The sequence below is a fragment of the Odocoileus virginianus genome, chromosome 2, assembly GCF_023699985.2.
Source record: "Odocoileus virginianus isolate 20LAN1187 ecotype Illinois chromosome 2, Ovbor_1.2, whole genome shotgun sequence".
Lineage (NCBI taxonomy): Eukaryota > Metazoa > Chordata > Mammalia > Artiodactyla > Cervidae > Odocoileus > Odocoileus virginianus.
This window is the reverse complement of record NC_069675.1, coordinates 45,592,534-45,597,946: the sequence shown is the minus strand read 5'-3', so window position 1 is coordinate 45,597,946 and position 5,413 is coordinate 45,592,534. Positions and strand designations below refer to the sequence as shown.

At 45.9% G+C, this 5,413-nt stretch overlaps 1 pseudogene; it reads left to right on the top strand.

Annotated features, from left to right (window-relative positions):
• Positions 1-2,044: 2,044 nt before the first annotated feature.
• LOC110134811 (ubiquitin-ribosomal protein eS31 fusion protein-like) lies at positions 2,045-2,874 on the top strand (annotated as a pseudogene).
• Positions 2,875-5,413: the final 2,539 nt, after the last annotated feature.

Here is a 5,413-nt window from a genome sequence, read left to right as displayed (position 1 = left end):
CGAGAAAAGCAGAACAATTAAAATCTTAGTGTATGAATAATTACATTTTAAAAATCCCCACATTTTTTTTACATCAAAAAGAATTCTGTAATCAGAGGTTTAATTTGCAGATTTAGTGGCATTTGGCAGGTTAAAAGTAGGTGCTGTGAAGTGAGTAAGCGTGGGATTTGGGGCTGGAAGCAAAGAATGAGAAAATCTGCTGGGCCAGAAATCCTGGCTTTGAGCTGCCTCGGAGATTTGCGGCCTGACTTCCTCTGCCCATAGCCATCCTGGACTACATCCTCTTCGGAGAGGAAGGTAGAGAATGGAGGAGAGGAATGAAGCCCTCCAGGCCCCCTGCCTTATTCTAAAGAGCCTCATTGTATGTTTATTTTTTTAAAATAATTATTTGTTCATTGCAAAAAGAAAAAAATTCTGGACTTCCCTGGTGGTCCAGTGGTTAAGAATCCACTTGCCAATGCCAGGGACACAGGCTCGATCCCTGGTCTGGGAAGATTCCACATGCTGCAGAGTGACTAAGCCTGTGTGCCACAACTATTGAGCCCGCATGCTGCCACCGCCGAAGCCCAGGCACCCTAGAGTCCATGCTCCGAAACAAGAGAAGCCGTTGCAACGAGAAGCCTGTGAGCTGCAACTAGAGAACACCTGTGTGCATCAATGAAGACCCACACAACCAAAAATAAATAAATAAAATTTTAAAATTTGGAAAATATAGGAAAAAAAAAAGCAAAGATCACCTATAGTTTCACTGTCTGAAGGTAACAAGAGTACATTCTCCTCTTCTCTAAGATAGTGTGAAAAGACCAGAGAAGCCTGGTGTGCTGCAGTTCATGGGATCGCAGAGTCGGACATGACTTAGCAACTGAACAATGTGGAAAAAATCCTTTGGCCAGCTGGATTGGGCTTCACAAGGTGCGTATCTATTATCCTCACCCCTCTCTATTTGTTCTTTCTCTCTTCTTTTCTGGAAGTCTCCCTTTTTTTTTCTTCCCAGTGAAAACCCAAACGAAACAGGAGCCTTGACATATGAAAGTCAGGTAGGGAGACTTGGGTTCAAGAACCTTTCCAACAGAGGTGCTAGAGGAGCAGCCTAAAGGAAGGGGCTCCAAGCTGGTGATCCTGGTTAGGGGAGGGGTGTAGTGGGTGGGCAACAGAAGGGTTATTCTAGGGTGGCCTTTTCAGAGGAAGGGAAGGGAAAGATGCAAGTGAGGGTGGTGTTTATCCTCTGTATCAACTAGTCATTGGTTATAGGCTAGCCCCAGGAAGAGGGAAATTGGTGAGGTGATGCCCTTCCACTGAGATGATTTCTGCTTAAGCTTAGGGTTCAGGGTTGTCTGTAGTAGAGCTCCCAACAGCTGGGGTGTAGACTGTGTGCCCTTCAGTCCTGCAGGGCATGTGTATGAGAGAAATAGTGACAGACAGACAGCCAGGGTGACAGACTGGATTGCTGGAGCTCACCAAGGCCAAAGTCTAAAAGCAGTACAAGGCAGAGAGCAAATGTACAGGCACCAAGGAGGAAAAGGGGCATGGGATGAGTTGGGAGACCGAGAATGAAGTGTAGGTACTAATGATACTGTGTATAAAACAGATAACTAATGAGAACCTACCGGAGAGCACAGGGATCCCTACTCAGTGCTTTGCTGTGGCCTAAATGGGAAGGAACTCCCCCACAGATGGAATAATGTATACCTATAGCGGATTTGCTTTGCTGTGAGCAGAAACTAACACGAGATTGTGAAGCAACTTTGGCTGTGCTGTGCTTAGTCTCTTGGTCATGTCCGATTCTTTGCGACCCCATCGGCTGTAGCCCTCCAGGCTCCTCTGTCCATGGGGATTCTCCAGGCAAGAATACTGGAGGGGGTAGCCTATCCCTTCTCCAGGAGGACTTCTCAACCCAGGAATCCAGCCAGGGTCTCATGCATTGCAGGCGGATTCTTTACCATCTGAGCTACCTGGGAAGCCCTAAAGCAATTGTACTCCAATAAAATTTAAAAAAAAAATACATAAAAAATTCCAAGCAGTACAAGACAGTTACCCCCTGGAGAAACCTTACCAGTGGCCTCTGTGAAGGCAAATGTGGGAAGGAGACCCTAGCTGGGTTGTCCTGAAGCTCATTGGAGAGGAGGAAAGCCACTTTAGGGTATACCATCTGTGATGGAACTGCCACCAGGATGCAGGTTTTCGTGATGACCCTGACAGGGATGAGCATCTCTCTCAAGGTCAAGCTCTTGGATACGATAGAAAATGTAAAGGCCAAGATCCAGGATGAGGAAGGAGTTCCTCCTGACCAGCAAAGACTGATCATTGCTGGAAAGAAACTGGAAGATGGATGTCCTTTGTCTAACTACAACATTCAAGGAGTCCACTCTTCACCTTGTGTTGAGACATCATGGGGGAGCTAAGAGAAGGAAGAAGTCTCATGCCACTCCCAAGAAGAACAAGCGTAAGAGAAAAAAGGTTAAGCTGGCTGTCCTGAAATACTGTAAGGTGGAAGAGAATGGCAGAATCAGTCGCCTTCATGGGGAGTGTCCTTCAGATGAATAATGTGCTGAAGTTTTTATGACCAGTCACTTTAACAGACAGTATTATGACAAATGTTGTCTGACCTATTATTTCAATAAACCAGAAGACAAGTAATTGTATACAGGTTAATAAAGACATGAATTAATGAACTAACAAAACAAGACAGAGAGGAGCAAAACCAGGGGCAATCTGGCAGCTTGGCAGAATAGGACAGGCAGTTTTAGGAGACATGAAGGCAAAATCCAGAGCGCTAACAAAACAAGACCTTCCCGAGGAAGCCAAAGCTGCCAGCCCCACAGCCTGGAGTTCCTTCGTGGTCAAGTGGTTAAGAATTCACCTGCCAGTGCAGGGGACATGAGTTCAATCCCTGGTCTGGGAAGATTCCATACGCAGTGGGGCAACAAAGCGTGGGTGCCGAATCTACCGAAGCCCACATGCCCTAGAGCCCATGCTCCACAACAAGAGAAGCCACTGCAATGAGAAATCCTCACTCCAGAACTAGAGAGTATCCCCTGCTCTCCATAGCTCGAGAAAGCCTGCACACAGCAATGAAGACGCAGCACAGTCAAAAATAAATAAATAAAAAATAAATTAATTTTTAAAAACCACTTTAAAAAAGTCGGTTGTTGAATACAAAACACTAGTGGAGGCTGTGTTAGATGTCATATGTGTACAATTAGGTAGTTTCCTGTCATCCTTCAATAAATTTTCATCATTTTTGAAAAACATATTATCACATGCTATTATCAATGGCACCTATGTAAATGCGTCCAGTATTTTTTTAGTAGATATATTGGAGAAAAAACAGAAAAGATTCAGGGAACTGCTTTATTGATACAGTTATTAAGGGTCCAGTGATTTGAGCCATGGTGAGGCTAACTCTCCCAAGCAAAGATAACTTGTTCCATCTCAAAGTCCTACTACTGAGAAGAAACGTAATGCCTGGCAGACTGGGTTTTAGAAGTTGCATGTGGCAGACTTCTTTGGATTTTGGAGGCTACATATTCTATACTTGGGAATCCTGCTAAGATCCATTTATCAGGAGATACAGAAAACTGATAGTTTTGAGTGGTGTGGTACATGCATGCTAAGTCTGACTCTATGCGACCCTATGGACTGTAGCCCGCTAGTCTCCTCTGTGGGATTCTCCAGGCAGGAATATTGGAATGGATTGTCATGCCCTCCTCCAGGGGATCTTCCTGGCCCAGGAATGGAACCCGTGTCTCTTACGTCTCCTACATCAGCAGGCGCGTTCTTTACCAACAGCGCCACGTGGGAAGCCCTAGTTTTGAGTGGGGCCCAGAGCAAAAGCAATTCTCCAGCAGCTCCAGATTGTAGCACAGGCAGCCTCGCTCCCTGGTTTGTACAACTTGGGAGATCACACAGCGTCAGACTTTTCTGCGGTAGAGAAAGATGCCAGGTCGATCTTCTGTACATCCTGGTAAGAGCGACAACACAGTATGAGGGCTCAGGAAACCGGTAGAGGCATTTACAGCAGAGAACTATGTACCTTTATTGCAAAAATAACTCCTGATGTATACCTGGGTTCTTGTAGAAATATAGCTTCTGACCGTGGGAAGTCAAGTGGCCATGTGGTCAGGAGCTGGATACTGAGAGAACCAACAAGTTATAGGCTTGGGAAGGAGGCAGCAGAAATCTATCCCATAATGAAAGTGCTACATTGGGGATTAGGCTTTAGAGGAGACAAGTGGATGGCCTGGACATCCACGCCATTTCCTGCTACTGCTCTAAAGCGCCCCCTTAGTTCACATCTGTGATCTTATGTAAGGAGGAAGTGCTCCTTATGACCAGCTGACAGGCAAAGCAGAAAAAGAGCCCAGTGTGGATCATAGATGGGTCAACTGAATGATAGCTACCAGCCAAAAGTGGACTGCAGATACACCACGGCCTCTCTCAGTGGTGGCCTTGAATGTTAATGGTAAGAAGACCTACCCATGGACACTTGATCATCTTCTGTGAGACACAGAAGTTGCCTGAGGAAAGTGTCAACATAGACTCCTGGTGTTTGTGCTGTTTCCTCAGTCCTGTCCGACTCTTCGTGGCCCCACAGACTGTATTCTGCCAAGCTCTTCTGCCCATGAAATATTCCAGGCAAAAATCACTGAAGCCATTTCCTTTTCCAGGAGATCTTCTCAACCCAGGGATTGAATACATGTTTCTTGTGTCTCTAGCATTGGCAGGAAATTCTTTACCACTAACACCACCTGGGGAGCCCTGTTAGACTCCCGGGCTGTGGTCAGTGGTTTGGATGGTTTGTCAAGGACCTGGAAAAGCAAAATCGGAAGCTGAAAGAGACGTAAGTTTGGAGAGGAGCCCTGTGGATAGAACTTTGGGGGTGGTTGCTAAGCGTGAGAATCTGTATTGACCCATTTAATGCCCATCAGAAAACATTCTCTGCAGGAGAAGAGATAAACAACTGAGTGATTAGGACTTCAGTCAAAGCTGTCAGCCCACTTTTGTCCTCATCCTCCCCGGTGTTTGCACACTGGCTCATGAGCAGAGTAACCTGGTGGCAGAGAGGAGATCATGCATGGACCCAGCAGCATGGACTTCAGCACACCAAACAGTTCCCTCCTCTCTGTAAATAGCTTTGTGATCTACATCCAATCCAGCCTCTGGATCCGAATACTAGTTTACAGGGAATACAGAAGAGGGAGGAGAGAAAAACACTTTAAATCACACCAGAAGGATGCAATCAACAAAATCCAAACTGATGGGAACACATAGGAAAAATGCCTGAATTTCTTCAACAAGTAAACTGCAAGATTAGAAACAGCTTGGGGGCTTCCTCGATGGCTCAGTGGTAAAGAATCCACCTGCCAATGCAGGAGACTCAGGTTTGATCCTTGGGTTGAGATGATCACCTGGA